At 38.3% G+C, this 24,092-nt stretch overlaps 1 protein-coding gene across 3 annotated transcripts in view; it reads left to right on the forward strand.

Annotated features, from left to right (window-relative positions):
• Positions 1 to 24,092, forward strand: part of LOC131692421 (calcium-transporting ATPase sarcoplasmic/endoplasmic reticulum type) — a 108,710-nt gene that overhangs the window by 7,999 nt on the left and 76,619 nt on the right. For 2 of the 3 annotated variants that reach the window (XM_058979461.1, XM_058979458.1), the window contains exon 1: positions 17,262 to 17,466. The exons of the other annotated variant lie outside the window; for it this stretch is intronic. The gene's annotated coding sequence lies outside the window, so the exon portion shown is untranslated. Of the gene's footprint in view, positions 1 to 17,261; positions 17,467 to 24,092 lie in introns of those variants that run through there. 3 annotated transcript variants of the gene reach the window in all.

A 24,092-nucleotide genomic window follows, 5' to 3' on the forward strand; every position in this document is an offset into this window, starting at 1 on the left:
TCACTCACTAATACTCATGCAGAATTTTGACAACAAAATATGTCGTGTCATTTTTTATCGATTAGCATTGGAAATTTCAATTAAGATTAGTAGATTAGTTAAAGATAAGTAATATCTATGGTTGGTTTTATCATTGAACAACGCAAAACGGATGAAATCGTCCTCTTGCGGAATCGGCTTGGAGCTTCCAACAGGCATTGCCACTCCACTTTCGTCGCATGTAAAAATCACTTCTCGTTTCTAAAAATGTTTCGCCAGCAGGCAACAACTGAGTGAATTGTTCGGCAGTATTTCTGGAGACCCACTTCCTTGCCGGAACTATGACCCTTAAAATCCTGTACCGCAATAAGCAGCCAGCAACCAAGCAATCTTCCGGCAATTTTCTGAGAAAATCTGCTTTCACTTTGTTGGTGATCAACATTTTCTGCTTTGCTGATATCCATCCCGGTATTGGACAAGCTTAAGCTGTATACAATAATTTCAGATGACAATGAGAGTCATCGTAACGCAAAAGATCGTCCCTAGAATAGTTGATTATATTTAAACACTCTTCAGCTTCCGGATCCGAATCTGCGGATTGTAAATCGTCCGTAATCATATGTTGTTTCAATCCGTGTTTACCGAGGCTGAAAACGGTTTCGCAATAACATAATATCACATATTTTATTTAGTCTTTTGTTATAAAATTTTGAAAAATATCTACCTAATCTAGCAGCAGCAAATTGCAAACACAAAACAAAAAGAACTGTCAGATAGGGTACGAGTATACAGAACGCATATGTATATTTGTAGTGAGGGAAATGCACTGTGCAAATATTTTCAACGCAGCAGTCTTGTTAGGTGCAAAATGCGCAATATAAGCGATGATGATTGTTGTTTCATATGTTTTATCGGCATTTGAAAACATTTTCCTAGATAATTATGGTAATGAATATATTGTGCGATATTCAGCTGAATGAATAAGATGGATAGTTGAATGAATATTTTTTCTATTCACCGCGAGTCGCAACAGGTTCATTTTCAACCGCCTTTTTTGATTCGCTTCGATTATTTTTAACTCTGATTCTGGCATCGCTTCACCTTAAGTCTGCAGTAACCTAACTGTACCGAAAGTTTTTCTATTTCCCAAAATGATAGAACTAAAAAAATACTTCATGCAGTCAGCCTTCTATACAAAGACCAATGTACCATTTATGATTGGCAGTCACGGATTTGCTTATGTTCTTCTTTCATGCAATAAATATACTGCAAAGAGAACGAGTCAGTAGATCAATTTAGTAGAATAAACTTCACTGTTTCCAAAATATATTCGGTCATATTGAGTGTGTCCAAAATATGGTTGGAGCACCGTCCAAATTAGTGTGGAAGGGTCCGAAATGTGAAAAATTCATGCTATAAAGAAATATCATTTTCGAGTTTATGTCATTGTATAAAACAATCACTGAGATTTCTTTCAAGAACAATAATTTTGGAGCAGACGCGTGTATGTATTGCATTAAAAACATAGGCAAGCAAAGATTTTTTGACGTTAACATAATTTTACTTCCTCTAGGGGTCCAAAACTGGTTGGTTACCCTGTATGCAATAAACACCTGTTCAAAAAGCTGGAATAAACGGAATTACACGCTAAATAGTCTTTTCACACAGTCAAGCAGTGCTATTAGTATTATGGCCACCGTGTGTCATGAGCCCTTCTTTGGGAGTGCATCGCATCTATACAACAACTAGCAGCTTGGCATACCGTAATAATATGCTACGTACCAAGCGTACCAGTTTATTGGTAACGATGTGGGCGATTTTTCGAGGACAAGTTTTACATTTACGTGCATTGTGAAAGTGACAAAGTATACTTTGATGAAAAAGTGACAATACTTGACTAATTTTTTTATTCATTGCCTTTTTAACCCGTTCATGGCCAACTTTTTTTCTAGTGAATATAGGGTTTTCAAACCATTTGTTATTGAAAACGGTGGGTGGGATCAAGAAACACGAAGAACCTTATTCCATAAAGATTGGTGCTTCCCTCGCAGTGCTACAAGCTACTCAATTTTTACCATCCAATGCTCAATACAAATTTTGCAAGAATATTTAGAATCGTCTTATTGTGTGGAAAACGTAGTCGAAGACAGTCTGAAATGCTAGAATTTATAAGTTTTCAATAATATGGCAAAATAAAGAAGATATATGTAACTTTCAGTTTTCGTAAACTGTTCCTGGCAGCACTGCTCCACAAGAGTCCAATCAGACTAATTGCAATAAGTGCAGTTCTAGAGCTGATACTTGTAATTGTTAGTGCTCAAATGAAAGGTAACAGTCACATTTATTAGCCATACTTGTCTTTGTGAGCAAATCTCGTCTAAATAAAAAGTAATAGCTTTTCAAAAACGTTGTTGTTCATAAACAACATGGGCATGAAGAGGTTAAGGCTATCTGCTGATGAAAATTCTAGCAATTTATTAATTGTTTATTATATCTGCTGTATTGACTATTAGATTTCCTCAATAGAGCAGCATAACGGTTGTAGTGCAACCCAGCATTCCGTGCTCTTTACTTCATGGATACAACTTGCAGTACAGTAATGACCCGTTTTTATCAACCAGCCGAAAATTTTTGGCTGATAAAACTTCATTTTTCCATCCAACATAATTAGATGCAATCTGAGAACTATCTTAAGTTGTCTGGTTGCAGACAAATCAAACCTATTGCCCTATCAGTGCAAAAAATTATATTTAACCGAACCGACCAACAATTGATTTGATCCAATTTCCAGGCATAAAAACGATTTGAAATTTTGCCGATAGACTCATTTTGCACAATGTATTTTCTCAACGAAATATAACGGGTAATCTTCTTAAAAGCTCGATGCAGAAAATATTCTTAGATGAATTAGATATAGTGCGTTGGTGTGTCACTGCTATTTCACGCCTATGCTTCAAAATTGACAGCTGAGAAAAACGCGATCAAAGATGAGAATTAAATTAGCGGTCTGGAGAGAAACGATGCATCAAATAAAGCTTTATAGTCTAAAATTACGTTCATATCCAACGTATCCAATATAATTGACCAGTTTAGTTCATTAGAAAAATTTACATTAGTTTCCACGAAAAATGCATTCCAGGAAAATGATGTTGTTTAATCATTTTATTTAGAAAAGTGGGCGCCGATGGCTTGCTTGTTAAGCGAGAGATTTTTGTTTTTAGTAAAATCGAAAATGGATGCGTTTGCTATGTTTTAAGTATTGGGAAGTGATGACAGCCATAGTTTTACAGGATTGATCTCACTACTTTAGTTAATAATATCGTACTGATCTTCAACAATTGTACGAACCGATTTGATATATTGTAGGGTTTTTTCCGTATCGGCTTTAAAAGAGTTTGAACAGACACATTTTTTTATTTTTATTTTTATAATGATGGGCGGTTTGGGTCTGGGTCTGTGGTTTTCGACTGACATGGTCTATTTTCATTGGTATGTACTGGATGGTGGATGTGTGTTCCTATTGTGAATAGATCAATTAGCTAGGATAAAATAGAAGAGGAAAAAGGAGAACGGTAATAATGCAAAAGCTGATTCAATTCCAATTTTGTTTAGTGATGACTCAAACGCGCTGGCCAGAGATCGTTTTATAGGAGTAGACAAACTAGAGAATAGACATCACTCTTAGGGGCAACTTTGCGTATTTTTTTTATAAACAGTCGCTTCTGCATACGATGTTGCAAAATTTGTCTTGCGGGATGGGCCGAGATCCATTTAACCAAAGGCGTACTATTGGCCCGCCAAAGAAAGACTTTAAACTTCTTTTGCAATTGGGCGTGAACAAAACGGACATATCAAAGAAAAGGAAAAGACAAGGTTTTGTCGACCCTGTGTCAAGCACAAACTGTATAAACATGGATTAAGCAATATTGAATTTTTTTTAAGGATATCCACTCATTATTTGATTTCTGTATCTTGTACTAATTATACAGTTTTCCAAAAACCAGGCTTACTCAAATTTTCAACGACAGCAGGGCAACCTAATTGAGATGTATCTATAAAACGAATAAGTTCCACTTCCACTTGTTATATTTTCCACGGATAATATGTCAAAGTGTGTTAGTTTATCATGAAAACCTTGATTTAATTTGTTTTGAAAATTCATGTGAAAATATGATTTTAGTTCATCAATTATCTCAAATAGTTCCAAAATATGGTGAACTACCCTACAATTTGCCTATTATCTATCAGTGCAGGACCCATCACCCTAACTTAATACAATTGGAAGATTGTAGGTCTGATTTGCTAGAATAAAAGATTGAATTTTCGGGAGGTCGATCAAACCGGATACAAAAGTTCATAAAATCGGGGGTTTAAAAAAAATGGTCGAAACTGTACTGATACCAATTCGCCCTTCGTTGGCCTTCTTAGAGCAACCGTCAATTGAAGTCTCAAAAATTTGTTTAACCTGTAAGTTCTCTTCTCTTGTTCCTTTCACCATTAATAGTTGTCAGAGTGAAACGCGCGATGATTCCGAGGTACGACTCCAAAATTTTGGCAATCCTAAAAAAAGGAAAATTGTTTAGCCCAGTACTAACTGTCATAAATTTATTGCCCGTATTTTTACTGTGCTGAAACCTTCAACGACTGTTATACTCGATATTCTATATCCTTTTAAATACTAATAATTTCGTGGTGATCCTTGTGAATACATTTGTTGTTTTTTTCAGATGCATAAACAGATACTCAGTAGAAAAGGAAGAAGGAAAGACATGCGCAATAGATATACCTTTTCCCAAACATTTCGGTGTACCCTCAAATTAATAAAAATTTGAATATTTTAAAATCGTTTAGAATTTGTGGATCGGACAAGATCGGAAGAGTTTAAATGTTTTTTTGGATAACTGGAATCTTGTTTTGCAATACTGTTTCAGCGACTTTTTCGGATTTTGCCGTAAATGTAACTTTTTTATCATTCAAATTTTGAATAAGATGTTAAGAAAAGGGTATTTTTAAAGTTGGTTCATTACACAGCAACACTGCTATTTTCAGTTATTTTTAAGTTTATACTATACAAATAGTTGTGTTCAACTACTTGTGTTATTATATTGTCCTCTTTAATACGGTCACCATCACTAGAAAGCGATATACAATGAAAAATGATTTTAAAAAACCCTTAAAATATCAACATTTTGCTTCCCCGAAAAAATTCTTTGGTAATTTTTGATATACTCCTTATTTTGAAACATTAACCAGCATGATTATAGGTATGTAAAAAAAAATTTAAATAAATAAAAATGAAGTTTAAACTGTACTGGTTTTTAAAAATATGCCTTGTCGAACCCAAAATGTATTGCTATTTAAAAAACGATATTGTTTATAAATAACATGGGCATGAAGAGGTTAAGAGCAACAGATTCAGTTGAGGTAATTTGTTTTAGATCCTTCAGGCTGATGGACAGTATACTAATTGGCTTAGATTTAACCCGCGATGAACCTAATTGCAATGGAAACCTTGAAATTCGGTTGAAGCAGATATGCGACTCCAATTATAGCGTGTTAATTAATACAATAACATGGTTGAATCGATGTAGTACTTTTTAAGATTATATTTGAACAATCCGGATATTAGAGAAATTAGTGAACCTAGAAATTAGCTGAAATAATAGACAATGAAGCTATCAGTTTCAGGTATTGCATTTATCTCTTATATTAATGATATTTATTACCGACGTGATAAATTTTCAGGACTACTTTTGTCCCCAAAAATCACCACTTCGACAATAAAAACTCACGATTTCACACGAAAAGTTATAGTCACTCACACGAGTTCTACGGATAAATAAAACGCACAATTTCTTCGAATCTATTTATCCAGTGAAAAGTGAGCGAATGACTTTATCACGTTCCTTGCTGGTGTCCGTCATTAACAAGACAAAAATAAGTCTGTTCTAATTTGTTTTCGGGTTTCTTGCTATTGGATTGGATATTTTGGAATTTTGGTTTGTTACTACGAAAATAAAAAATATCACGTTCCCCAGTTAGACAAGTTAAATTTTTGTCGTGCCTCAACTTGACTCGAGAACCTATCAGCTAAGACGTTTTTGTCTTTCAAAAGATACATATTAAATACATATTACAATTGAAATACAGATATTCCTGAAACATGCAAACCCATTCTAACAAAATTGCGGCGATAAAATATGACCCCCAAAACGCAGATTTCAATTCGGCCCGCTGTCCGTGGGTGTTGGCTCTGAAAGTACTCGCTGCAGTCAAACAGCGTAGGTTTTCAAGTGTAACATATTAACCCCTTCTCTCTCGCACAATCACTAATATCGAAGGGCACCACCGAACGGATCTGGCACGGCGCCAAATCATCCGATCGATTGAGTCAATTTTCGAGAAAATTTAATATTCCTCACAACGCCACCATACCGCGCCGCCGTGGTTTGGCTCATCCGATCCCAGTCGTTTTTCGATGTCGTTTGCTGAATTCCCGGTTTACCGGTTGGTACGAAACAACTCTTACTACACGCCCGAGCGAGCAGCACGTGTCCGAGTGTTGAAAGACGGTTGCTAAAAGTAGCGGGCAGGAAAACACATTCGCTGCTGCTGCCTTTGCCAGCATCCTGATTAAAGGCGGGATCGTGATCAGCACTAACCTTCTTTTCTTTCATTGCTTCACTAAAAATAGGTTCCGCGATGCAGTACTGTTTTTGGCAACGTTTCTATTTAAATGTCATACAATATTTGAACTACCATACGATGGAATGCCGGTAGAGGGGGTCTTGCTAGCCCGTGCCGAGATGATTGGGGATCAGAAACCAAGCTATCTTTCTGAGGAACTGTGGAAATTGCTCAAACCGAAACGACTCATCTGAAATTTAAACATATTGCAAATAACCATGATGCGTCCTTATTATGTGGTAAACCAGTTTCATTGTCGGGAAATCCTCAAATCCCTTTCGTTTATCCATAAAATGAAACTTCATCATTGCTCGTCCGCCCGAAAATTGAACGATATTTTAATGAGCGAAGTAAAAATTATAATTAGCGTTTAAATTTTATTTATTCCTCACTCTCTTTTACCGATTCGCGAAGAGAGCAATAATGATTTCCATGTGGAAATGTTCCCTCCTTCGTTCGGTTCGAATTTCTATCTTCCATGCAGTCAAACTGGATTTGGCATTTCCACCGAGGCAGGGACGCCGCCGTGGGATGAACAAATCGGTTTCCACATAACGGCAGAAAGCGGGTGGGGGAAAGGTCAATAAAACCGCCTGCCTCTGGTCAACGGGCAGTGAATCAAACAACGCCTGGATCGGTTTTGGATGACGGTGCAAAACAAAAAAAAAATGAACGGTCGTTAAAATTTTGTTGGCTCAATTTTTAGGGATTTAACATTGTTAATCATTGCCGCAGTTCGCACAGTTAGGGTGTTGAGCCCATTCCATTACATGTGTTTTTAATTAGAACAGCGTCGAACGAATTGGCACGAATGGAAAGGTGAACATTAGGGTGCTCGATTTGAATTTTCGTTTAACTTAAATACTTAAATTCCACAATATTGACACCACTTTTAATAATGTACTTCCTTAGGTAGATATTGATATCAATGTATATGCTTTCTATGGATCATGCACGCCATCCTACCAACCAAGGGTAAAAAAGGCAAGTCACCCTAACTAGCGTACACTCGAGAGTGAATGCGATACTAAACTAAAAACAATGATGATAATGGATTTCACGGGGCCGTTATTGTTGTCGAATGCTGTGAGTATGACGCACCGTGCGCCCCCACTGAATCTAGTGCCAAAACTCCGCGCGCGGTATTCAATTTCCATGTGGTTACAAAAGCGTGGTGTGTATATGTTTATAGTTGGATTCAGACTAAGAATATCACGTTTTGTGTTGCTAATTTTGAAAGCCTACTGACACAACGGCATGTATGTTGACCCAGATCGGTGTGGGAACTGTTTTGCGCATTTTCTTTCGCGAATCACAGTATGTAGGGTAGACGAGCGCTTCTTCATCTCATTAGTCAGGATGTCACACTATTTCGTTGATAATTCGGCTAACTGTCACTGAATTGTGCTTGTATAGATTGCAACTTCTTTGCTTCGCTCCTCATTCGCTGTGAAAATGTAAAATACTCGCGTTTGAGCGAAGTGAAAAGTCGAGTACAACGTACCCTTAATTATCCTATCATTTAAGCTAATGCGTTGAATAGAGACTCTGCTCTACCTAATGTGTTCAAATGGGTAGGATGAGTAGGGGTGCTAAGATGAATTGGGGCACAGTTACCCTATATTGAATTGTATCTAATTGTGAGCTGCAGATCTATTTTGACTGAGTTCCAGGACACTCTGGAATTATAGGGAATGGAAATTTTGCCACTGAGTTTATTGTCCCAGAACCATTCTGTGGTGTCTCATCCCAAGTATACCAAAAATGTAACTGGAAGGTGAGCAAGAATTGCTATAAAGAGCGATTAGAGTACCATAACTTGGCTAAGAGAATCGATGAAATTTATTTCTCCCCATTTCAATATTATTCGGCAATTGAATTATTCATTTAATGAACATTAACCAACGAATCGTTTTGAAACTTGAATGAGGATGCAACGAGAACAACCATACCGACCGTTTCAGATTGTAGGGGATTGGGTTAAAACGTTGGGAGTGACTTGGCTAAGAAGGTCTTTTGGTCCTTTTGGATGGGACTGTCAACATTCTCTTTGTGAAAAAATTCCGGACGAACCGTTAATCTTCCACCACAGCCGTTGATAGCATTCAAAATGGAAAAGTTTTCTCTTTCATGTACTGCTATGCACATGCTTGGTTAATACCGGTTACTCCGGAATTTCTCCTCAAAGTGAATTTTGACATTTGGATTTTGAACTCTAATCATATATTTGTCGAGAATTCTAGATAAACATGTGAAAAGGGCATAAGCGCAAATGAGAGTCTCTTTGTGGTTACTTCCTCTTTCGGTTATTATGGCGTCATTACAAAACTTTCCATAATTGTTTCAATAAATATTGCAAAACTTTGATGTCTTCTAGCATAGTATGCTAAGAGTTAAAGAGCAAACGTAAAAGCGGCTGAGTTATTGACGGAAAAGTAAGTAAACAAAGAGAGGCACTCATTTGGACTTACGCTCTTTTCACATGTTTGTCTAAAATACAGACAGAAATACATTTCACATTTCCAGCCCACTGTGTCCCAGTAAAGTTCAGCCGGAAATGAACTGGAATTCTGGCTGGTTCCAGTTCGTATACGGGCTCCAGTGACACAACCGATTCTAACTAGAATCGGTTGTGTCACTGGAGCCGGAATACGAACTGGAACCAGCCAGAATTCCGATTCATTTCCGGCTGAGCTTAACTGGGGTTTGTTATGATTTGCTTGCAATTTAAATTCGTGATTCAACGCTAGATGTCGGCCGTCAGATGGCACGAGAGTGCAATGATGATGTTTCTATTCTCATCTGTCAAAGCGGATAAAAAAGTAAATTTTTAACTTTTTTAATTTAATTAATATTCTAATTAAATATCATTTCTGAAAAGTAATTTCGATGAAGAAATTATGTTGACCACCTCTGAAAATATATATAGAATATACATTTCTTGTTACATCAGTAAGAATTCGTTCTTCCGGTTTCAGTTTGTATCAAAATCAAATTCGGATATTTAAATCTTGATAGAAAACACGATAGTGGGCGAAAATCACTGGATTAAAGAGTGCAGGTGATAATGGTGGATGTTATCCACTGAAAAATCAAAATTGTAGGTGAACACTTTCCGTATCTAGAACAACCAAACTAACCTCAAAAAAATTCCGAGTCTCGAAGATTTGCAACAAAATATCGATTTCGATTGAATGTTTTGGTATCAAATGAAAAAAAAAAACGAGTGTTTTCTTGTCACCTGTAATTCAAATTTTTATGAAACTATGCAATGTTTATCTTACAATAATTAAAATAGAACAATTATTCTATATCATCGATGCAATAAAATACTTTCGTCATCATTTAACTGGCAAATCAAAATGGCGTGTCGAGTGGACAAGTTTAACCACAGATAAAAGACGTTCAGGCTCGATTCGAAATGTGTGTGATTACCGGATACTGGAAATCGGAAAACATTAGACATCTGAAACACGTTTGGCAAACGTTTGTAGGTGGCGCAGTGATCGATGTAATGCAGATTGAGTGTAACTGTCAAATGCGTATAGTAAACAGTTACGTAGATGGCAATAGTGAAACACTGATTTCCAACGTTCATCAATTTTGAAAATTTACACAGGTTTTTAAGGAAATTTTGTTCTAGCCTGAATATCTGTTACCTGCGGTTTAACTTTTGAAAGACAATAGCAGTAACATTTTCGGTTGCGTGTGGAGATGAAGTGACGCATTTGCCCGGTCACCAAATTTTATGCTAGAGACCGTTCTGCCAGATTTGTCGGGTTAGCTGAACTAGGGCGAACTCGGTTTCGCTCGCGTTTTCTAGAAAATTCAAACAGGAACCGAGCAAAACCCTGGCACAACTCGGAAATAAACCGTGCAAAGATCCTGGCAATTCCTACCTGGTAGAATTTTAGCACAAATCGAGCAAAACTTCTGATAAAGTTGTTGCAGGAAGCGTACAGAAATTCTGGCCGAGCATTCCTGGCTGGATTCTGGCTAAAAGCGAGCAGCATCGGTTAGTTTAACCGCTTCTGTCAGAAACGATTGTTGCATTTGATCTAATTATCTGCCAGAATCAATTACGCTTTGCTCAACTTCTTCGAAGTTTTTACTAGGGCACGGCGGATTGGGTGTATATGCGTTAAATCGCTTTACTAGCGCTAAGGTCAGCGCATTTTTACAATTAAAATTGGATATTCTATGCGTGATGCGAATTTATCTTGTGTTACGTCTGTTTGTCTATGGTGATACACCTGCCAATTCCCAGTAAAGTTCAGACAGAAATGAGCCTGAATTCTGGCTGGTTCTAGCCAGCATTCCGGCTCCAGTCACACAACCGATTCGGGAGCCTACCCAGTGAGCAAATTTTCTGGCAGAGACCGCTCTGCTAGATTTCTGTAAGTCTTAGTTTGGCAGCCCTGTCAGATTTCTGCGCGTATCCTGTCGGGTTAGTTGAGCTAGGGCGAATTCGGTTTCGCTCGCGTTTTCTGGCAAATTTTGACAGGAACCGAGCTAAACCCTGTTATAACTCGGACATAAACTGTGCAAAGATCCTGGCATTTCCTACCTGGTAGAATGTAGCACGAATCGAGCAAAATATCTGACAAAGATGTGGCAGGAAGTGTGCAGAGATCTTGGCCGTACATTTCTGGCTGGATTCTGGATAAAAGTGCGCAGCATCGGTTAGCTTAACCGCTTCTGTCAGAAACGGTTGTTTCATTTGAGCGAATTCGTTTCCAGAATTCTCGCACAAATCGCGCAAAATGCTCGCAGACACTCTGCCAGCATTAATTTCGCTTTGCTCAACTTTTGCTAACTTTCTGCTTGCCACGCTGACTGGGCAGGCGCTGCGTAGAAGGTAATCGATTTATCAACTACGCTGTCTCCGCCCCTTAAATATATACTTATATTATAAATATATATAAAATCAGGTAAAAATATGAGAAAAGTCCAAGAATAACCTGAAGCGGTATACTGGTTCTGCCCGTGCGTGTCTGGAAGAAATCCGGCTGATATTACTGTTGATAAACGTAAGGCGAAACGAGTTGTTGTATTTCTACCGGGCGCGTGGTAACAGGGATACCCAGGTATAATTATCAAATGTCTTCACATTTCATAAAAAAAATGTCTTCATTTGTCTTCAACGGCCAGGATTTTAAATCGGTTATTAATTTTGAGCCAGAATTCTGACAAAAATCAGTCAGACATACGAAAAAATGTGTCTTCAAAATGAAAAACACGTCTTTACAACATTTCAAATGTCTTCAAAATGAAGACAAATCTTCAAATCTGGCATCTCTGGTGGTTGAGTTTTGCAAGGCCAGATCTCCCACTGCCCTCTAAGAACGGTTGGTTTCAAAACCATCCAATGAAGGACGTTCGTTGGACCAATTTGGACAACGTCCAAATAACCGTTCAACAAACGCCCATCGTTGGACCCATGTTGAACGATTTTGAAACAATTTTTTGGACGTCTTAGTGGGTGTGATGTCAAAAAATTCGTCACAAAATCGTTCAACACGGGTCCAACGAAGGCCGTCTGTTAAACGGTTTTTTGGGCGTCGTCCAACGTTAGTCCAACGAACCAGGGTGGCCAGACCTACCGATTTATCGGTAGTCCTACCGATTTTGGTCTTCCCTACTCATTCACAGACGACCAAGGCAAACCTACCGATATTTTGTTATTCCTACCGAAAACTACCGATTTTTTGGACACATCCTACTCAACATTCATTTTTTGGGTTGGGTTTGGTCTGAGATCTGTGTTGTCAGTATTTTACAATTCTATGGCAATACTACGTTTTTGGGACTACAACCCGGCCTACCGATAACTACCGATAAACTTTTAGTTATCCTACCGATATTAAGGAATTCTATCTGGCCATCCTGCAACGAACGTCCTTCATTGGACGATTTTGAAACAACCGTTCTTAGGGGGCTAGAACAGGATCCACCAGCTGCCCAGTTAAACTCATTCCGGAACCGGGTCGGATTTCTGAATGGAGTCAGTATGGATTCCAAATCAAATGCAACAACCGATTCCGACTCAATCGGTTTCAGAATCGGTTGTTGCATTTGAGTTGGAATCCATACTGACTCCATTCAGGATTCCGAATCAAATTTCGAATGGTTTGGCCGGGTGGCTTCTTGTTCCAAGCCAAGCAGGGATACCAGGTATATTTTTCAAATGTCCACATTTCATAAAAAAAGTCTTCATTTGTTTTCACCGACCAGGGTTCTGAATCGGTTCTAGATTTTGAGCCAGAATTATGCCACAACACCATTAGCAATATTTTGCTTTCGACATATTCTTTATTTAATTTGTTTAAAAATTGATTGGCTTCAATTATCAAATTAGATTAGGTTTTATAGAAGACTCAAATCTATAGTTGAATTGATTTCAGAAATGTTTTTGGAAACAAAAGTTTATTTTCCATCACCTGATTTGTGTGATCACTGATCAGGATAAAAAAGCGTTAGTCGCGGAATAACAAATTCGTCGATTATATCCCGCCTAAAAACAAAAGATGAACAAGCCGAGCGACTTACCATGATTATGCAAAGAAAGCAAAGTCACAGAGAACAGACGTCCATCTTCTAACGGTTTCGAAGGTAGCTGGGATATCCAAACCAGGTGCGCTACTGTCGTCATGTTGTTTTGTGGCTGAGTTCGACAGAATTGACAGCGGTTATTCATCTACCCAGTCAAACTAGTCCGGAACCGGTTCGGACTTCCAGCATGAATTCCAGCTCAAATGCATCAACCGATAAAGTCGGAATCGGTTGATTTCTTTGAGCAAGATTCCATACTGAATCCATTTAGGATTTCGAACCGGTTCCGGAATGGATTTGACGGATAGGTTGGTGTGGCGGCGCTAGTGTTTACCGTATATTAATTCAAATGTTTGCACACGTTTTTAAAATATTTTTGTTCGATCATGGATGTCTGTTCTCTGTGGCAAAGTATTGATAAAAACAAAAATTAGTGCAGTAAATAATCGTTGTTATAAACCAAATCAAGATATCGTATAATGACAACAGTTCCAGTTTGGTTCCTCCTGATTCCAAGCCATACGCCTGTCAACATCCAATCACGATCTGGTTTGAAATTGGTTCGGCAGCCAGGGACAGCTGGCGGATCCTGTTCTAGGGTCAGATCCTCAGAAATCTCGCGAGAAATTTGTTTTTCACTACCGAAAACTAGTATTTTCTGCAAGGTAGGTTCTAGTGGATTGCGAAGAAACTTGCAGTTCGACAGAAACGATATATAGTTGTATGGGACGCTTTAGACATGCCTTTGTCACGTCGGTTTGTCGGTGTTCTTAAAACTTAGTATGAATACATAAAATTGCAGGTCAGATTTCTAAAAATAACACTTTAAAGATGACCAAATGAAACATGGAACTCGTTATAATCAAGTGACGTAAAACGATTATAATTTTTTATACAAGCTTGCCCTTGGTTCATTGAACTAATAATTTGTTTTTGCAACAAAAATTATTAAATTACTTCTGAGACATTTCACCGAGCACTCTGAACAGCTCGAGACCAATCAAGTTGTAACGGCACTCATAACTCGGAAGATTTATTGGATCTCTCCCGGGCATTTGGCGTAGACAAAAGCGAAAAAACTTACATTGCACCGCCTCCATACACTGCACTCCGTTGTGATAAAAATACAACCATACGACTACCGACGAATACTCAAGAAAAGATCGCACAAGGACGACATATAATGCTTTAAACAATGAATTTTCAATAAATATTTTCAAATGACGGCGTCATTTAAAATATGAAAGCAAGTTGCCTTAAAAATGACATATGAAATGTGGTCACAGAAGGACCGTTTGCTGTCAAGTCAAGTCAAGTGCCTAGATCTTTAATTCAGGTTTCTTATCTAAAGCTGGTTTCCCGCAGCGCGGGTGAAGCAGAATGCGCAGCACTTCGATGCGTTCAGCTTCATTTTGTTTAGTTGACACCAATTAGGGAGGATATCAAAAACTGTTAGGTTACAAATTTTGAAATACAATTTAATGTAAACAGCATATACAAGCTACAAGAAAAGATTCACGTTATTGATGTAAATCAGCAATAAGGTAGGTCCAAAGTGATTTCCTTACGGTACAGCAGAGGTAAAGGTAAATCTTTCATAGACAGAACTCCTATTTTTAGACAGACTCCTATTTTTACACACATTTCGCGACCTACCAGGTACGAGTTTAACCAGTAGAGGAACAACCCGTGGAAACCACGACGCGAGAGCTTTGCTATAGCAATGTCAAGGTTTATCTTATCAAGTAGGTACAGCAAATAGATCGGTACAAAATTGCACCCATTTATTCTTCATTCTCTATCTCCAGGATGATGAAGGAAGTGAAACAAACTACATCGGTGTTTGTTGAGCGCTTTGGAACAAACCCGCGTTGATTAGCGGATTTGAAACGTATAAAATCTAATATCTATTCGAACAACTTAGATTGAGCACGCAAAGCTAAAAAGCCGTTAAAAATAGCTGGACTACACTGAAACACATTGTTTTCTTTTATGTTACAGAAATGTTACATTTAGTGGTTGTAAAACTGTCTTTAGTTCTACCGTCATGATCTGGACGACATTGAAATCCACCTTTTCTGCATATCATTGATCCTTGATTTTAATTGTGCAGCTGGACCATCTAGCCAACTATTTTAATCCACAAAACGGAAAAAGATTTAATAAAAATACTTCGAACTAAGCCATGGTATGATACAAGATCAGACCAGACTCAATTTTGTGATTTTTTAACAAAATTAACCATATTTTGTAGACATTTCTTATTGTTGTGACGGGTACTCACGAAACATCATCTAAAATGAATAAAATTTCTCACGCTCCATAAAAATTGGTTTGTAACATTTAAATTGTCGCTATAATGTGTCACATTTCAAGTGATATTAAACAGAACACAATGTTCTAAGATGGAATACCATATTTTCTATGAAATAAAAATTAGACTACAATGTAAAGTATCTCCGAGATATAATGTATTATAATTTTGAACTTTTTTATTAATGTATCTCTAAACAGCTGTTTAAATTTGTTTTAAAACGGTCTCACCACAAGTGCTCGTATTAATGACAGCAACACTTCCAAAAGATTTCTTAGGAGCCAATTCCAAAAAATCAAATTTCTTCTGCCGGTTCATGTTAAGTTTGACTCGAATTTGTTCCAGAATTATGTGGTTTACAGCTATTTTTTGCGAAATACATTGAAATTTGTGAGAATTTGCAATCGGATTTACTACCTCGTAATTCGATAAAAAGAAGCACGTTGGTGAAAAACGTAATAGTTCAGTAACTATTTTGCCGAAAATGGACGACCTATATCCTGGAATCTCACCTTCTTTTTAGGACGCAAAAGTCAACAATGTTTGAAATGAAATGGACTCGATTCCATATTTTAGCACTTAGATCGCAATCTTTAGTCGATGCGCTGCCAAATGAACCAAAATCCCTACCCGAACCTAGCATGAGTGACATTCATCCCGTGTTCGCATTATCCGACAAAAATAAATGGATTGCCGGCCAACGCTGTGACAAGTATTTTTGCATTTCAAAAATCAACAACCAACGCCGCAACCGGTTAGACCGTCGAGGAGTACTCACTGTCTCGAGTGACCTCGTTTGTCAATGGTAAAGGTTACTTCCGCAAGACTCATTAATATTATTTTTTTATCACCGTCTGCTATCTTAGCTAGGTTTCGAACATTGATAGCAATTTTTCGAATTTTTTCGTCATCGCAGGTTGTTTTAGCAAATATTCTCCTGATATAAATAACTTTTATTGAAAAGCGAAACCCTAAGGTAAAATTATGCCGATTAGATTGCCAAGAAATTATTTTTTTCCTCTACACCCATGTTGATGCATTCGACACAATAAATTTGATATGTATATTCTTCGTTTGCATTTCTGTTGGCGGGGAATCAGTGGATTTATTTATAAAATTTTACATAAACCACTGCTCATCGCACGGGTCTACGAGACGGAGAGTGAGAGTAACCAGAGTGAAAAAAATATTCCCTTTTGCTGCCACTATTCCAATGTGAAGATATTATTTATTTTAAAAATAATATTACGTTTAATCTAATATTATATGAGCGACCCTGGGATCGCGTAAAAATAATTACCGCGCGTACATGCAGACAGAACGGTACACATAAAATATATCGTAGCGCAAGGTGGTGAGTGAAGTTTCTCACGGCGTTGCTGCTCGCATGCGATGAGCGGCGGGTTTTCCGGCCTTAACGGCAATCGGGTTGAGGGTTTTCTAAAACTGGGTGACCGTCCCCGGGACAGTACTCCGTTGCTTCTGGCAAGCCATCTGGGACCGTCGTTAATTCCGTTTTGGCTTTAAAAAAAAACGCTGATATTTTCCACCTCGGGCAGGAACTCTACTCTCAGAGAGCTGTGATTGGCGCACTCATTCGTTCTTTCTGGCGGAGACAAAGAGACAATGAGAGAGATGCGCGCGCCGCTATTTTCCTCGGCACCCACGACAGTTGGGTAGGGAAAATCGTTTACTGCGCAAGTAGCTGTTTCCGTAGCGATCCTTGCTACATACGGGGACGAATGCTCAGTCGTCCACGATCTTTTCTTTGGTGCGCTACTTACCATTGTATAACAGCCTTAGCCTGGCTCGCAACTGGCTAGGCCTAAGGTCTATTATATAATCGCACTATTATTCTATAGAAACTTTTTGTTTAATTTTGGAAAGTTTAGTGGTGTTTAACGGTGCCTGAGATATAGTGCCTTCCGGACGGTGTAAGTTTTTTTCGCTGGAGTTTTCGAATTTTCTAAAGATCATTTGGGTGCTTTAAGTGATTGGGTTAAACTAGCAGAAATCCCTGATAATTGGACGAAGATTTGCTTATAGAAGAAGAACTGAACTGGGGACATTGTGTGAAATCCGTAATCATCCAAAAGTGTGTCAGGAAAAATTGAACAGGCATGGAAAATTATGTGACTTTGCCAAGAATGCGAACATTAAAGTGTCCACAGCAGTTCGACAGTAAATCAAGAGGAATTAAATTCATAAATTTATAAATAGCTTTCAACCACTCGAGTGATATCCGGGCAAAGCACACTGGTCACCCAGGAAAAATAACAGAAGTGCTCTAAATTAAACCAAGCTACGGGATCACAGATCTCCCCGCGAATATCTATATGCATGTGTGTGTGTGACCGGGAATGGCAACTCCGGTCTGCCTGTCGGAAACCTCGCTCGCTGGACACTAGCACTAGAAGATACCTCCGGTACTCTAGTGAAGGACGATCAACAACGGACATACCAACTAGCGCAAAATAGTAGCAAATGTATTTACAAATTCGCCGAAGTCGAAAGTAAAAAAAACCTATCTACCATAAGCATCCTCTCTGCACGAGGGTCTAGAAATAGAACTGACCAGGTGATCGTTCCATTTTTATACACCAATCATAGGTGGCTACGTCGTTCCCGTGCAATCGCGATTTTTCGTTAAAATTTCTAAGAGCTGATCAGCAAAGTGCACTTTTGCACTTTAGCTGCTCGAGTTGTCAATACTGTCAGTCGAACTAGTTCAGATTTGTGTAAAATTACCGCACATTTCCCCCCAATCCCATCGCCGATATGGTGAAGTTGGCGAGAGAAATATTGCCCAATAAAATAGTGTAATTAGACCGTTGCCAATCCAATTCAAGGAAACATCATTGCCTTCTAAATGCGCACTTTAGCTTGTTTATACCTCTGGCTGTTCCGGCAATTTTCCGCCTGCAACCCCACCACACTCATGACGGATTTTTTTCCTAAAATGTTATTGATTTATGCTAAATAACTCCATTTTTCGCGGTTTTTATTTTTGGCTTAAATTCTTCCACACGTACGTACGCATCTCGTCGGTATCGACGCAGATGAAAAGATGAATGGTCTATATTTGACGTAATAGCCGGAGAAATATGACCGAAAGGAAAACCGAAAAATAGATGATGGAAAAGCTGTCAATATTCGAGTCATGATTAATAAACAAATAACCAATTACTGATTGGTGTATTTATTTTTCAAATTTTGGATAGTCCCGTTCTCTTCCATCTATCTCCGACGGTAACATAACCGAATGTTTTATTGCATTTTAAGCAACCAAACGCAGCAATATTTATGTACCTCGCAGATGTGAACTTTGTAACGCGGTTTGTTGAACATGCTATATTTGATTCACTGAGGTGACTATCAACAGTTTTGACGCAGATCAGTTATCGATTTACACCCGCGAAACCAAACATCTATTTTGTTTAAATTTAGGACGTCTGAGCGGTGGATTGTTTAACTTGAACCAACTGAGATTATAGTGAGTTTTCTATGAGTTGGTATGAATCAACCGCACATAGGTGTACCATAGTATGAAAACTTCACATCTCTGTTGTTAGGAACCCAAAATTGGGTCATTAAGCTATATGCTGTGTTTACTCTTTTTCGGTGCAGATGACGATAAAAAAATTTAGTTGTGCTTTTTTATTTTTTGAGCTGACTACAAGGTACGATAATTAACATATAAAAGTTTTGTTAAATTGAATTTGCTCATTAAATGAAGAATAAAATTCCTCCTTTATTACATAAACCGATAGAGGTCATCTTTCTGAATATAACAATATATATGTTCAACCCTTCAAACTTCAGAATATTTTTGATCGATTTTCTACGAAAATGTAACTATCGCCCTTACTTGACAGTGAGCTTAGCCACATGGGTTAGCATTTTTGACAGTTATCCCAGCAAAAGGATAGGGATCAAGATAGTTCAATGGAAAGTGTGGTCGTAATAATTTAATTTTATAAAAAAAATTATATTTGTTATTTAGCATGCAAAAAAGCGAAAAAAAAGTTTAACTACGTATTTTCAACTTCAGCTACATCGGAAAAAAAATAAAAATAGCATACGGCTTAATGACTCCACCACAGAGAACAGACATCCATGATCGAACAAAAATATTTAAAAAACATGTGTAAACATTTGAATTAATATACGGTAAACACTAGCGCCGCCACATCAACTTATCCCAACTATCCGTCAAATCCATTCCGGAACCGGTCGAAATCCTGAATGGATTCAGTATGGAATCTTGCTCAAAGAAAACAACCGATTCCGACTCTATCGGTTGATGCATTTGAGCTGGAATTAATACTGGAAGTCCGAACCGGTTCTGGACTAGTTTGACTGGGTAGAGGAATAACCACTGTCAATTCAGTCGAACTCAGCCACAAAAAAACATAACGACAGTAGCGCACCTGATTTGGATATCCTAACTACCTTCGAAACCGTTAGAGATTTTACACAAGTTGAATGCTGAAGATGGACGTCTGTTCTCTGTGACTCCACTTTGATTCCATCCATAGTCGTGTTTACACTCCCGGTGAACAAGTGAAATATTCACTGCGCACATATTTCACTGTTGAATACTTAAAACGATCGGGGAACATGAATATTATTGCAACAGTTCTTAGAGGGTAAATATTGAACCACTCAGCTAAACCCATTTTGTAACCGGTTCGGGATTCTGATGGAATCAGAACATTTAAAATATCGGTTTTGTAATGTGTCGAAACCGGATATCGTTCAGCTGGAATCCCAGCCCAAAAAATTGTTTCGATATCGTTCAACACACGTTCAACTATGGACGTCGGTTGAACGGCAATTTAGATGTCGTCATACGTTGGTCCAACCAACGCCCTTCATTGAACGATTTTGAAATCAACCGTTCAAAGAAGGCAGCGAGAATTCCGGCTCATTTTCCGATTGACCTTTACTGAGTCAAGATCATACCACAGATAACAGATGTTCATCTCGAGCGTAAAAATTGTGTAAAAATTAAAGGCCTATTCGAAAATAATTCAAATATAACCACCACGTGTGCTACCGTCGTCATTTCGTTTAGTAAATGAGTTTTACTGAAATAACAGCTGATCACATAGAGTTTTCAAAATATCCGACATAATTATGCTTGTAGTTGGGATAGGTTTTATATACGCTTAAACAACACAAAACTCTTGGTTAACGGAAGTTTTATTCACAAAAACCAGTAAGATTAATAACTGCCTAAACTACATCTTATTTGAATATTAGCCCTTGAAATACAGTTATTACCAGGAATAATGCGTTTATTCTCATTCGTTTCCACTGGGCAGTGCAGTGTTGTCAGAGATAGTTCCGGTGAAAAAAGAATTTAGTATAACTTCTTCATCTCGATATATTGAAAACTGATCAAACTAATCAGTTTAGACAGATTGTACTTTTTTCATGCACTTGGACTACTGTAATTATGCTAAAAGAATAATCATTGGGATATGGGTCATTTTTAGTCGTATTGGATGTTAAAGGTACGAAATCGACGTTTTTTGGTACGCCTAAAGCCAGATCCACCGGAATTCATCCACTTAGGCTATCGTAAATAGGCTAAAAGAATAGTTATTGGGGCACGTGCCAGTTTTAGTTTAATTAATTTTTGGCACTTGAAAGATCCCGGTAAGTCCAACCAGACTTCCGACTGGATACAGTGACAAAATCGATTCTGATTACAATCAATCGGATAAGTGCACAGAGAAAATGTTCAAAAAATGAGGTTATAAAAGTTGTGTAAACATTTGAACGAATATCCGTTGAAACACCAGCGCCACCGCACCGATCTATCCCAACTAAAGACATAACTAAGTTGGCCATTTTAAAATGTCTATGTAACAGCTGTCACACTCACCTACTACGCGAAATAGCGACAGTAGCGCACCTAGTGTTGATATCCCAATTACTTTTGAACAGGCCTTTATTTTCCACACAACTTAAGAGCTCGAGATGGACGTTTGTTCTCTATGATAAGTGATAGATTACCCGTACTGGGATGTCGCAGATCCTGATCTTGTTTGATGCAGGTTACGTAAATTGCTGACCGAAAGTGAGAGGACATTTCCGGTTTTTTTCTTTCCTAGTAATGGTTAGACCAATGCCTACGTACGAATAGTCTTACATTCCTCTTATTTCGAACAGTATAGCTCCGAACCGCGGTGATTGCCATCGTAATTAGCTCTACCTAGCAATCGAATGACCCCGGCTTGCCACAATTTCCACAACGCGATTTACTTATCAGCTTGTAATTAGTTATTTCCTTTTTGTTAATTTTCGGAAGTTTGCGATTCACGTGCTTCTATGTTAACAACAATATTGTTCTATCACTTGTGTTGTATGCATAACATGAAGTTTTATTGATTTTCAGATACGGTGAAGTTTTTATCCAAAATCGTCTATGGAATCCGTCATAGTTTTTATGCGAGGGACAAGCACTAGCAGGTTTGAGTGCGTCGTATTGAAAATACCAAACATATTGTGAATATAATTAAAGTAAATAATGAAAGTATTTAAAAATAAAACTTCTGGTGTACTTAATAAGGTACTTAATATAATTAACGTCAATGTGTGAGTACTTGAAGTATTTAAAGTACATATTGACGGCAATTGAAATATTTTGCGTATTTAAAGTACGAACACAGAGAACAGACATCCATGATCAAATAAAAATATTTAAAAAACATGTGTAAACAATTGAATTAATATACGATAAACACTAGCGCCGCCACACCAACCTATCCCAACTATACACCAAATCCATTCCGGAACCGGTTCGAAATACTGAATGGGTTCTGTATGGAATCTTGCTCAAAGAAAACAACCGATTCCGACTCTATCCCAGTTAAACTCATTCCGGAACCGGTTCGAATTTCTGAATGGAGTCATTATGGATTCCAAATGAAATGCAACAACCGATTCTGACTCAGAACCGGTTATTGCATTTGATTTGGAATCCATACTGACTCCATTCAGGATTCCGAATCAAATTCCTAATGGTTTGACCGGGATCGATTGATGCATTTGAGCTGGAAGTCCGAATCGGTTCCGGACTAGTTTGACTGGGTAGAGGAAAAACCGCTGTCAATTCTGTCGAACTCAGCCACAAAAAACATCACGACAGTAGCGCACCTGGTTTGGATATCTCAACTACCTTCGAAACCGTTAGAGATTTTACACAAGTTGAATGCTGAAGATGGACGTCTGTTCTCTGTGGTACGAAGCTTACTTAAAACCTTTTCTGTAATTAAAGTACAATGAATTTGATGCGTACTTTTTAAATATTTGCGGTATTTAATGTACTTTATGGTACTTAAAGTAACTAATTAAGTACTACTTTTGACAGTACTACTATTGAAGATATAGTGCTTGCCCCTCGGTTTGGCGTGAAACTATAGGGCCCATATTATTGGCTCGAATCAAAACTCGTCGAAATGTCAATTGACGATAGGTTCATCCGGAGTGTTCATTTGTGTTTACCTTTTGCTAGCGATGCCAATTTTATTTTGTGTCCAGCACCCAATGTGGCTACGCCACATCGCTTTTGCGCGTGCTGTCCGACTTCGCTACCGCTCAGTCGGACTTAAACTAGGGATAGCCCCTATGTTTGAGTAAGCCGGGCAAACGAGTGGATCACAGGTTCGCTTGCTTCCGACGGCGGGTCGGTTGCCACCCCGCCCGGGCCTCGGTTATGCGGCTAAGCCGCATCGAAATGGTACCCCTTAAACATTCTAACTTGAATCGGTTGTGTCACCGGAGCCGGAATACGAATTAGATCCAGCCAGCATTCCGGCTGAGTTAAACTGGGAAGTTTAGTAAAATTTAATCTGGAAATACAATTTTTTTGGCAACGCTCCAGCACCTCGTTGATTTCACCACCTGGGCGCCAGGTTGACGATATGAAATGAACTTTGTTTACTTTCGACAAGTTTTGATTCGAGCCAACAACATCCAGCCGAAACTATAACCCAGTGAGCAAATTTTCTGGCAGAGACCGCTCTGCTAGATTTCTGTAAGTCTTGGTTTGGCAGCCCTGTTATATTTCTGCGCGTATGCTGTCGGGTTAGTTGAGCTAGGGCAAACTCGGTTTCGCTCGTGTTTTCTGGCAAATTTTGACAGGAACCGAGCTAAACCCTGGCATAACTCGGACATAAACTGTGCAAAGATCCTGGCAATTCCTACCTGGTAGAATTTAGAACGAATCGAGCAAAACATCTGACAAATATGTGGCAGGAAGCGTGCAGAGATCTTGGCCGTACATTTCTGGCTGGATTCTGGATAAATGTGAGCAGCATCGGTTGGTTTAACCGCTTCTGTCAGAAACGATTGTTGCATTTGAGCGAATTCGTTGCCAGAATTCTCGCACAAATCGCGCAAAATGCTCGCAGAAACTGCCAGCATCAATTTCGCTTTGCTCAACTTTTGCTTGCCACGCTGACCGGGAAATTTTATATTCGACGAAAGCCTACAGTGCGAGCAAATTGGACCATCAGTCACAGCAGTATACATACTCGTTAAAAATGTG

This window comes from Topomyia yanbarensis, chromosome 3 (genome assembly GCF_030247195.1).
Source record: "Topomyia yanbarensis strain Yona2022 chromosome 3, ASM3024719v1, whole genome shotgun sequence".
NCBI classification, from domain to species: domain Eukaryota; kingdom Metazoa; phylum Arthropoda; class Insecta; order Diptera; family Culicidae; genus Topomyia; species Topomyia yanbarensis.